Raw genomic sequence first — 11,838 nt, forward strand, 5'->3', positions numbered from 1 at the left:
CCCTAGCACCACCTATAGAAAACTGCCAGAAGTGGCGCTGTGGCTCAAGTGGCAGAGTGCTAGCCTTGAGGAAAAAGAAGTCAGGAACAGTGCTCAGGCCCTGAGTCCAAGGCCCAGGACTGGCCAAAAAAAAAAAAAAAAAGAAAAGAAAAGAAAAGAAAGAAAGAAAGAAAGACAGAAAGAAAGAAAGAAAGAAAGAAAGAAAGAAAGAAAGAAAGAAAGAAAGAGAGAGAGAAAGAAAGAAAGAAAGAAAGAAAGAAAGAAAGAAAGAAAGAAAGAAAAAAGGAAACCTTCAAAAATTAAATTTAAATAAAAAAGGAAACCTTCAAATTTCAATTCAGAGTAAACTCTGATCTTTCACCTAACACTCTTAGTCCAGAAGCAAATTCTGGAACTTTCACATGCATTTATTTATTTGCAAACTTAGGAGACAAATGCTAATGCATTTGTTCCAATACTTTTAGTATCCTGAAACAGATTGTTATGGGATACACCCTGATTAGTCTTCCTAATTTAATGAGAATATATGTTAAAACCTGTCTAAGTATATACTAATATCCTTCTTGTTTGGACACAAAGTTCTTTTAGGAATTTTATTTGTGCCAGATTCCACTTACAATGATATGTCTTCAATTCATCTGTTCAAGCTCTGTGGAAATTCTGTCTCATAAAATCTCAAATACAGTCAAACGAACCCTAGTAAGTAATAGTAAATAATCTTCTAGATATTTCAAGTCAGAAGGGTAGAATTCACATAAAAGCCTACACAGGAATGTTTTATTCCTTATTGCCAAAATTTAGAAGTCACCAACATGTCCTTCAGTAACTGAATGAATAAATAAGTGGTGGTACAGCCAGATAATGGAGTATTATTTATTGGGAACTTACAAAAAAAATCTACTGAACCCCAGAAAACCCCAAAGGAAATTTAAATGCATGCTACCAGATGAAAGAATCCATCACAAAAGACTTCGTAGTGTATGATTCCCATATGACATTCTGGAAAAAAGCAGACCTATGGAAAAAAATTTTAAATAAAGAAGATCAGGGGTTGAAGGGACAAGGAAGATGAATATACAGAGCACGGGGAATTTTAAGACAGTAAACATACTGTACATGGTACTAAAATGATGGGAACATGTCATTATATAATTAGCCAAACCCATAGACCATAAAGCACCAAGAATGAGTTATGAATTCTGAAATGTAAGGACATTCAGTGTAGGCTCGTTAATTGTTAACAGGTTTGCCTCTCTGATGTGAAGGTTGGTAATGGGAGACGTATGCATGGGAGCAGAGGACATACATACAGAGCTGCAAGGGGAGAGGTAGAGCATGACAAAGTGGAGCACGCATGCTCAGTGCACAGCCTGAACTTCCGGACGTTCCAAAGAACACAGGGACCCAGCACTCAGTGAGGAACCCAGCATACCCACCCGTGGTGATCATGCCTGGTGACAACCACCGTGACTGGTAGAGATGACGTATTGTGACAGCTAGAGGGGCACAAATTGATGAGAGGGGAGAACTTGGAAAGGAAGGAAAAGCACGGAGCCGTGTGGGACCTAGACACACATCGTTTGCTCAGAAGCACAAAGTGAGACTTCCCCCTAAGCCCTATCAGGAGTTATGATTATGTCCAATAGAGTTATGATTATGTCCAATGAGGTCTATGAAATTAAAATAAAAGATAAAATCAAGGACACATGGACTTATGCATCCTTTCATTGCATTGAAATTATATCATTTTGCAGTAGAAATAGTGATGGACAATTTTAACTGCACACCTTGAAGCAAGTCTTAATAATAAAGTCAATTTAGTGCTTAGCATTCATATTTGTATCTATAAATTGTAACATCATAGTCATAGACTTTGGGCTCTAGAACACTAATGTGATAGAGATCATTTTTTGTATGTGCATTACTTAAAATTATATTTCATCAAATTCACCAATATCATGTGGCACATTCTTCTGATATAGCCATGTGTTTTGTGTGTGTGTGTGTGTGTGCGCGTGCGTGTGTGTGTGTGTGTGATATTTATTGTGCCCTGGGCTGTCCATCCTCTCACTTCTGCCATCAAAGTATTAGGATTATACAGGTGTACCTCCATACCCCAAATTTGTTGCTTTTATTTGGCCATACTGGGACTCAAACCCAGGACGCCGTGTGTTCTAGGCAAGTGCCATGACCACTGAGCTGCATCTCTGGCCTTTGTTGCCCTGTTTTTAAGAAAAGAATTCATTCCAGCAAGACCAATGACTTGTTTATCGTCACATAATTATTAAGCCACAGATTGTGTGGTGTCTCTGTGTGTGTGCAAATGCAGCCTCTCTGGTTCAGTACCTGGCCCTACCTGACCTGTCAGTTCTTGTGGGAGATTCTTTCCCAGTGATTTTGAGGACAGCACACTAAAGCTTTGGGCCAACCATTGAGAAACTCCACAAGAAATCCTCTGGGCTCTTGTTGGGTTTCTCTTTGACCTTGGGAAAGTCTATTTCTATTTTATTTCCCCATCTGTAAAATGGGTTGGGCAATAAACCATCAGCTCCACCCAACATTAAGGTTACAAGGAAGAATTAGATAATGTCTGCACTGAGTTTTGCTCTCCTTAGAAGAAAGTCCCTATAAAAAGTAAGGGTGAAATTCAGCTGACTTTATGAGGGCCGAGATGAAAGCCTGCGGCCATGGGCTGGGGCAGCTTTCCCTGAGCAGAGCTTTTACTGCTCGGAGCCCTAACAACATTCCTCCCTCAAGATCCTACAGTGATTTGCAGATAGTCATTAAGTAAATCTTGCTGGCCTCAAGCAAGGTATAATTTGCACCCTAACAAGCCTAAAGCTTTGTAAAAATGAAACCTGAGCACTGACAATGTTTGAAGGAGAAAAAAAGGAACTATAACCCTCATTTCTATTTTCTAATCACCCACAGTTATAGCCAAAAGGTATCATTTATATTTCATTCTTTAGTTTTCATTCATAATAACTAAAGTAGTATGTGTATGTTGGTACTATGTCTTGAACTCAGGGCCAGAGCCCTTAGATTTTTTCCCCTCAAAGATGATGCTCTACTTTTTGAAGAACAGCTCCATTTTTGGCTTTTTGCTGGTTAGCTAGTAATGAAAGTCTCATAGACTTTCCTGCCACGGCTGGCTTCAAACCACGATCCTCAGATCTCAGCCTCCTGATGATTATAGGCATGAGCTTGTAAGCTTAAAGCCATTCTAAGCTTAAAATTAAAGCATATAACTACTCGCAAATGCCATTTACTTTGAGAGCCCTGGGTATCTCTACAACTTTATATGTACCCTTAGGTTTTTCTATTTGCCTAAACAAAAAAGAAATGCTGTTTTCTCCAGTTTTTTTGTCCTTTCAGAAAATGGGTAGAGTCATGAAATAAGTCACAGAAAGATCTGTTGTTCAAAGGAATCCATCTTTCCAAAGTGCAAGGATTTATTATCCAGGTCTTAAGGTATTTACATAATATTGCCTAACCTCATTTTCTGATGTCTCAACTTGACTGCATTTCATTTTAATTTACTAAACTATTCTGGCAAAGTCTCAGAGTTAAGTGCTGTGTTATCTTATTTTTGAATCTACATGTTAATCATGTCTAATTGGCCTTCATTTCCATCTACACAGATCGCTAGTCCTCATTTATGGAATTAGTAGCTTGAATTTCCAAACCCAGCTCTAGTCATGACCTTATGATGCTTATTCTACTTTCTCCTCACTATTCTGTCAGAGCCTTGTGCTGGTGCACAAGTAGGTTATAAGATGATGGCGGGTGATGCATTTCACCTCTTTGATACTTCTTATTTGAATGAGATCTGTTTAAAGGCAAAGGGTTAGAAGCACTAGGACCTGCGATTCTCATGAAAGACAGACGTGGGCTGTGTGTCTTGGTGGTTATTTTTTCTCCTTTATATAGGCTTGTTCCAGGGTTTTAAAAGATAAACACTGGGGCCAGAGTTGACAAACAACACATATTTATGAACGTGAATGAGAGTCACTAACTTCCTCCTCTCAACCCTTCTAAAAAGGTTTGCCTTTTCAATCTAGTTTTCATATTTTAAGAATATGAGTATTGTTATTAACTATAGTCACCATATGAAGATTGACTTTATACATCAGTGCTGGATGAATTACAATGGGACCCTTTACATCCAAAAGTCCCAAGTCTCTTTCTGCTCCTACTCAGTCTCCAGGAGGAGCCCTTCAAGTGGGGTAAATAATCTCAGAGACATCACAAAGGTGCCATTTTGCAAACCAATTTTCTGTATCTATCAACAATGAGCTTCTTTTAGCGCAATTCTTTTCCTCTGATGAAACACAAGTACCTCTAAAAGCAATACTCAATGATGTCTTAGTCTCATTATAAGGCTTTTAAAGTCTTATATCTTAGTGTGAATGAATTAAGCAGCTCTGTGGGGGGTGAGAAAAGGACTGACAAAGAAGTCGAGGGTAATCTGAGGGAAAATTCTGTTGAATTTGACCTGGTCAACTATTTTCTCAATAATAACTCAACTTTTACTTTATTCTCTTCACCAGCTAGCTAGCTACATATAGATAGATAGATAGATAGATAGATAGATAGATAGATAGATAGATAGATAGAGATAGAATCATGTGTGTATACACACACACACACACACACACACACACACACACACACACACCAAAAAAAAAAATGTCTGAAGTAGCACATTGAATCTTGTCTTCAAAATCTTTGCAGGAATTCTGGGTTAAGGGAGGCTGAGAACTGGAGACCAGCAGAAGTTCCATTTCCCTCTGGGCCCAAGAGATCAAGCTTGTAACACCACTAAGAAGCTAAATGGGCAGAAGGCCTGAAGTAACATGCCTGAATCCAGGATTCCAGACTTGAGGGAGGAGAGGAGGGCAGAGCTCTAATTACACCAAGGAGCCTGAACTGGAAAAATAAAATCTCAACCACTCTGAAAGACAGTGAATTGCAGTCCAAAAAGAAGATTCAGAGATAGTTCTCCAATTATAATAACCTTTGAGTGATGGAAGAAAATTGTATTTCTGCAAAATGACACAGCATACAAACCTAAGACCCAAGACTGTTGGTTAGCAGAGAAATGAAATCTGCTTAAAAATATATATACAAACTTTAAAAAAAATCCTATTGTCCAATGGAAACACAAATTTTAATTTTAAACATCTGGAAATCTTCTTTCTGAGGGTTAGGTCCTTTCCCTTCCTTTTCTTTTCTGTTCTTTCTGTTTTCACAAAGCCAGTGTCTCAAAGATCCACATCTCATGTTGTAGGAAGACACCAGACTTCCTCCTCTTGGTTGCCTGTTACCTGGGTTCCCGCAGAGCACTCTGAATGCAGTCTACCTTCTATGGCTCTGCTTACTGTCATCTGTCCACCCAACTTCACCTTTACCACAGTGTCATTATCCACCATTAGGCCTTCACCCATCTTCTTTCATTTCCCAAAGGAGCACCAACATCAGGAACAGAAAATAAACCCCCTTGAACTTCAGGATTAGACTTTACTATTCTGAGCTCTTGCCTTGGGGTAAATCTCTTCTCCTAGGGCCCCTCCCATCTCAGTTCCTATAATATCTGAGGAAAGGAAGGAGGGAGAGGGCAGAAAAAGGAGAAAAGGGGAAGGGAAGATAAAGTCAGAATGCAAAGTAATATTTTTCATCCTTCATTAGTTTGCTCTGGGAACATGATAATTACAGGAAGTCATAGTGTCTACTTCTCTCCCATATTTCTTTCTTGCTTCAAATCTCAGATCCAGAATCATCTGTTAGATTTTTGAACCTAGACATAGCACCACATAGTCCAATCAAGGGATATACTGGTTTTCTTGTTCTGGAGAGTGAAGAAATTGGTTCATTTTTATGGTGCAAATATGTTCATCTTTGCCACTCTCAAACTACAAACAATGCAACTCACTGTGAAGTTGGGAAGGCATGTGTGTGGAATTGACTCTGAGAAGCAAACATGAGGCAGCTCCAACACACCGCTGGCTGAGTATATTGGAGAATAATTCAGTCCACTCTGTCACAGGCCTAACCACCTGGGTGTCTTTCAATTCCCTTTCCTGGCTCTGCTTCCTCCTGCAACAGGACTTCTGTGCTTTCTGTTCCTTCTGCCTAGGATCATCATTCCTTCCTTTTCACCTCTTCAATGACTACTCATCCATCTGTTCATTGCAAAACCAGGACTTTTTTAGGAAAGCTTTTTCTGGCCTCTCTAGGCAGGTCAATTTTTTAATCTTAGACTCTCATTGTGCCCTTCACTTTGTAGGACGTGTCCCAGGTATAATTTTACACGTGTGCAATTGATCATTTGATGAATGAATGTCTGTCTCCCTTCCTGGATGGCAAGCTCCAGCAGGTCAGGCCAGGTCTGTGTTTGTTCCTCTTGCATTCCCAGCACCTAGCCTGGCAAATAGCAGGTGGGTGGTGACAACTGGTCATCGCAGATAATTCCTCCTCACGCAGTACCTCATTAGCTGCTTACTTTTCCCAGGAATGTGAAAGTGGGGGAGGGGCTCCATATTCATTGTATCTCTTCTTCTTCAACACCATACTTGAAGGTGTGTTAAGTCACAAGACATTCTCTTGATCACACTCATTGAAGTATCCATCTTGGGACTTCTTCATATCTGAAGAAACACACACACAGTAATCCAACATAGAAATCATTTTTAATTTTTGTATAATCTTGAAATACATAATATCTTATATGGCTACTTGATACCATCTTTCAATAAGTCACATTTCCCCATTTTTTGTTTCTACATGTACCTGCTTAATACATTTGTATATACCAATCTAAATTGATTTAATCTGGAACCTAAGAAGAGAAATGGAACTTTTAATGTAATGTGTAATATTCAGTCCTCAAATCCTAAGATATATCATCACCTTTTAAATAATAAAGATGCTTATATTATTTAGTTTTTTAGTTGAAAAGGCTTCCCCCAAAAAACTATTAAGTAATAGCTACAACATAGAGTACCCATATGCTAAATCCTCATAATTCTATGAAGCACAGAAAGGTTAAGCTAATTGAAAGACACCAGCTCTCAAGCCTAAGGAGAGAAAATGCAAATACAGTATCCAGGATATTCAGATGAGATATAATGGTAGCAAGGGTACAACCACAGGAAGGGAATACAAGAGAAACAAAACTAAACAAAACAATCAAACAAACAACCAGACAAGAAAAAAATACAACAGGTACAGTTTCACATGGCATGTTGATAATAACAACAATAGTGGTATAACTCCTGTTTCTGTAATGTGGAGTTCATTTCACTTGGCATCATGTTATATGATCATATGGATATAGCTATCAGGGTATTTTGATCTTCTACCATGACTCGCCTAATCATTTACTAGCTATTCCTTATGAGGGACACCATAGGGTTTATGTTTCTTTGGGTCTGGGTCACTTTACTTAATATGATTCTTTCCAAGTCCTTTCATTTCCTTACGAATGGGGCAGTGTCATTCCTTCTGATGGAGGCATAGAATTCCATTGTGTATATGTACCACATTGTGTATATGATCCACTTGTCTACTGAGGGGCTTCTAGGTTGGTTACATGTTTTATCAATGACAAGTTGTGCTGCAATGAACATAGTTGTGCTGGTGATTTTAGTGTGGTCTTGCTTGTAGTCTTTTGGGTAGATGCCCAAAAGTGGGGCTGCTGGGTCATAGGAGAGTTCTGTGTTTAGCCTTCTGAGGAATCTCCATACCGCTTGCCAGAGTGGCTGAACCTGTTTGCATTCCCACCAACAATGTAACAGGGTTCCCTTTTGGCCACATCCTCTCCAGCCTTTATTATTGGACTTCCCAATAATGGACATTCTTACTGGGGTGAGGTGGAATCTCAATGTTGTTTTGATTTGCATTTCTCTTATGGCCAGTGATATAGAGCACTTTTTCATGTGACTCTTAGCCATTCTCATTTCCTCTTCAGAGAAGCTTCTTTTTAGGTCTTTAGCCCATTTGTTGAGAGGGCTGTTGGTTCGTTGATTATTTGTTTTGGAGGAATTTAATGTTTTGAGTTCTGTGTATATTTTAGATATCAGGCCTTTGTCCGTTGTATGGCTGGGGTATTAGAACTGGGGAAGGAAAAGGGAATATCAAAATTGAGAGACAAATGACAAAAAGACAAACCATTCCAAAAGCAATACTTACAAAACTATTTGGTGTAAATCAACTTCACAACTCTTGGAGGGAGAGGGTAAGGGGAGGGGGAGAGGGGAAATGAGGGAGAAGGTAACAAGTTGAACAAGAAATGTACTCAGTGCCTTACATATGAATCTGTAACCCCTCTGTACCACACTTTGACAATAAAGAAAAAAGTTAAAAAAAATACAAAACATAGACCTTTACTGGTTAGACAAGATTAATATGGGTAAACATGTGAGAATGGAATTGGAAGAAGGCATGAAAAAATTTCAACCACTATTCTCTCAGTTGTTACCTTTCAAATGGTTAAAGCAATTTTCAGAAACTAGAAAACAACTTGCATCTTTGGCCCAAGGAGCATGCCCACATGCTGTCATGAGCAATGGTTCAGAATTCTAAGAGGACAAGTAGACTTTAGCTGATTCCTCCCTAGTCATATGAACTGTCACAGCCTAGTCATAGTACTATGAACATATTTTGGCAGTAAAATAGTAGTTAAATTTAGTTTAGCTCCTTAGCTATGCATCAAAAATCAGAAGTTGACTTTCTGATGTTTAATACAATTTTCTCTAAGGAGACAAGTTAAATGCCACTGACTACAGTTGCTGCACAGTAGAATTCCTTTCACCAATAACAACTTTAAGTTTTTCTGAGAACTTCCCAAGTATGAGAGACTAAGGGATAGGGCTGCACAGGCAATATTACACTGAATTCTTACTACCTCCTCTGATCTACTCACTGTGATTTTCCTCCTAGAATTGAGAGATAAATTAGCTCAAAGCAAGGGAGACCAATATTCTGAATGTGATTATGTTTATTTGCTTCTCTGTACATATTTTACTGAAAACACAGAAAAAAATCAGAAGGAGTTTTTTAACTTTGTCACTTGCTTATGTAAAGCCCTGAAATTTTATTTCTGCAAGTAGGATGTTGGTGGCTCATGCCTGTAATCCTAACTACTCAGAAGGCTGAAATCTCAGAATCGTGGTTCAAAACTAACCCAGGGGGCTGGGAATATGGTTTAGTGGCAAGAGTGCTTGCCTCTCGTATACATGAAGCCCGAGGTTCAAATCCTCAGCACCATATATATATAAAACGGCCAGAAGTAGCACTGTGGCTCAAGTTGGCAAAGTGCTAGTCTTGCACAAAAATGAAGCCAGGGACAGTGCTCAGGCCCTGAATTCAAGCCCCAGAACTAGCCAAAAACAAAACAAAACAAAAAACAACTAACCCAGGCAGGAAAGTCTGTGAGACTCTTGTCTTCAATTAACCACCCATGATACCAGAAATGGAGCTGTGACACAAGTGGCAGATCACCAACCTTGAACAAAAGCTCAGGGACTGTGCCCAGGCCATGAGTTCAAGTCCCACAATGGGCACAAAAATACATACATACATACATACAAAATAAATAAATTCCTGGAAACACTTAAAATATTTTTATGAGAAATCTTCTCCTTTCTAAGAAATCTGATAAAGGAACCTCTTTTCTTACTGAAAAGATTTTTTAAAATAAAACAACAACAAATGAAAAACAGCTCTGAGAAATAAGAAACTAAATAAACCAAGAAAGAGTGAGAGAAGAGGTGACATTATCCAAATTTATTTACATGATTTATGTAACAGTAACCCCTCTGTATATCACCTTTATAATAACAACTTAAAAAAAAAAGAAAAACACACAGCTTTCATCTTCAATATATTCTAATTATTTAGGGGCAGTTTGAGGAGAATCCCAATACTTGGGCTTCATCTCAAAACAATTAAATCAGAGTTTGTAAAGGCAGAGTCTGGGCCCTAATGATTTATAAAGTGATCTAATGTACAGCAGTCCTCAGAGCACATTGCTTGCCTCTGATCCAACTCTGAAGACTCAAGACTTCTCAGCTGCTTTCTCTACTTCTCTTCCCAAGCCAGATTAATAGCAGTGCTCTTTGTACAATGAAAACAACAGCAAAAACTCAATATTTAAAATAGTTTCCCTTTTGCTAATAGGTTTAATTTTAAATGCCTAGCACCCCTTGTTAGTGTTCGTTTTATAAACTTTATGCTCTGCCACCAGAATTTTCTAGTTCTAAGAGTCATTACCAAAAGGCAACAGTAGATGGCCTACCTCTCTCAGAAAGAGGAAAGACAGGCCCCTGTGTTCTAAATGGAAGACCCAGAACTTTCCTTGTCAATTAATGTGGGGGTTAATGAGAGGATCAAAATGTAATGGAGAAAATGAAAATTGAGAGTTGACAGAGAATAACCAAAGAATGGTTGCAAAGAACCACTTTTTTACAAGAAAATGCTAGAAGGAGCCAAAGTGAGTCAGGGACATATGGTCTTTGATACTGATAATGAAAGTAGTGAAAGTCAGAACAGGGAAGTTGGCAAACCATGAAAATTGAGTCCTGAAGTTCCCCTTACATATGGATATCTTTTTCCCCTTTTTGGGTGAAAGTGGGAATGGAAGATTTAGGTATATATGGACAACATCTGTGAGTTAATTTGGTTGTGTCTTTGACCATGAATGTGCACCAGGCAGAAGGACCAAAAGGCCAGGAATTTTCTAGTGCATCAGGTATTCTTAAAATTGTTCTCATTTTCACTTTCCCCAATCTGTATTACACTGCCAAGACATTAACTAAGTATGTCACTCCTCAGAAACTAATATAAGGAAAAGTCCAATGGAAGGCTACCCACTAGATGGTTAGTTTTCTAATATGAAGACTTTGTTCTAATTAAAAGAGAGTTTAAGAGAAATTGTCTTTTCTTTTTTCCCCACAAGTATAATTTTAACCATTAAAAATAATAATAGTCTAGGCACTAGTGGCTCAGCACTCAGGAGGCTGAGATCTGAGGATTGTGGTTCAATGCCAACCCAAGCAGGAAAGTCTGTGAGACTCTTATCTCCAATTAGCCACCAGAAAACACCTGATTTCGAGCCCTACAATCAACAACAAAAAATAATAATAAAGAAGCTATCAATAGCTTTCTCCTGCAAATCTCTATATACAGACAGGACTCCCTCTTCAGTTAAGTAGAAAGTACAATGACTATTTCCATGTTATAATTGTATCAATTAAGAGATGGAAGAAGGTTCCTGCCCCACCTCTGCACATGACACTTGTCTCATCACTCCTAATCAAGAGCTCCATTCTTTTGTCTTTTTATTCCCCAAGGTACTCTTAGAGATGCTGCAACACTGGGTTGATACATGGTATGGACAGATAAAGCTCCTATTACATCTTTGATCCAAAAAGTCATTTAACATATTGTTCTCAGAGGACATATCTGATATTAAACAAGGGAAGACAGACATTACATGTGATCTTAGCCAAAAAGCCAAAAAGAGATTTGAGTTCCACTTTTAAATGGTTTTTCTGCTTTCTTCTCTCTGGCTAGTAGAAGTTTGAGATGACATTTTTCACTGTTAAGGAGACTTGTGCCCTAGTTTGAAGACCCATCATGACTGAAAGTTCAGACTCCAACTTTAGTCATTAGTTTCACCTTTTGACCTTGCACTCAGTTTGGTCCAGGATCAAGTCAGAGACCCTGCTCAAAGCTGCAGTGGGACAGAGGAGAGGAGATGGATTTCTTTCACATAGTGTTTCTGTCCTGGCTCCATAAAAAGCCCGGCACATGAATTGTCACTACAAAGACATGTTC

The 11,838-nt window shown here is 38.6% G+C and overlaps 1 pseudogene; it reads right to left on the reverse strand.

Moving 5' to 3' along the window:
* Positions 1–11,347: 11,347 nt before the first annotated feature.
* Positions 11,348–11,526, reverse strand: LOC125357815 (annotated as a pseudogene).
* Between the last annotated feature and the right edge of the window lie 312 nt (positions 11,527–11,838).

This window comes from Perognathus longimembris, chromosome 9 (genome assembly GCF_023159225.1).
Source record: "Perognathus longimembris pacificus isolate PPM17 chromosome 9, ASM2315922v1, whole genome shotgun sequence".
NCBI lineage: Eukaryota > Metazoa > Chordata > Mammalia > Rodentia > Heteromyidae > Perognathus > Perognathus longimembris.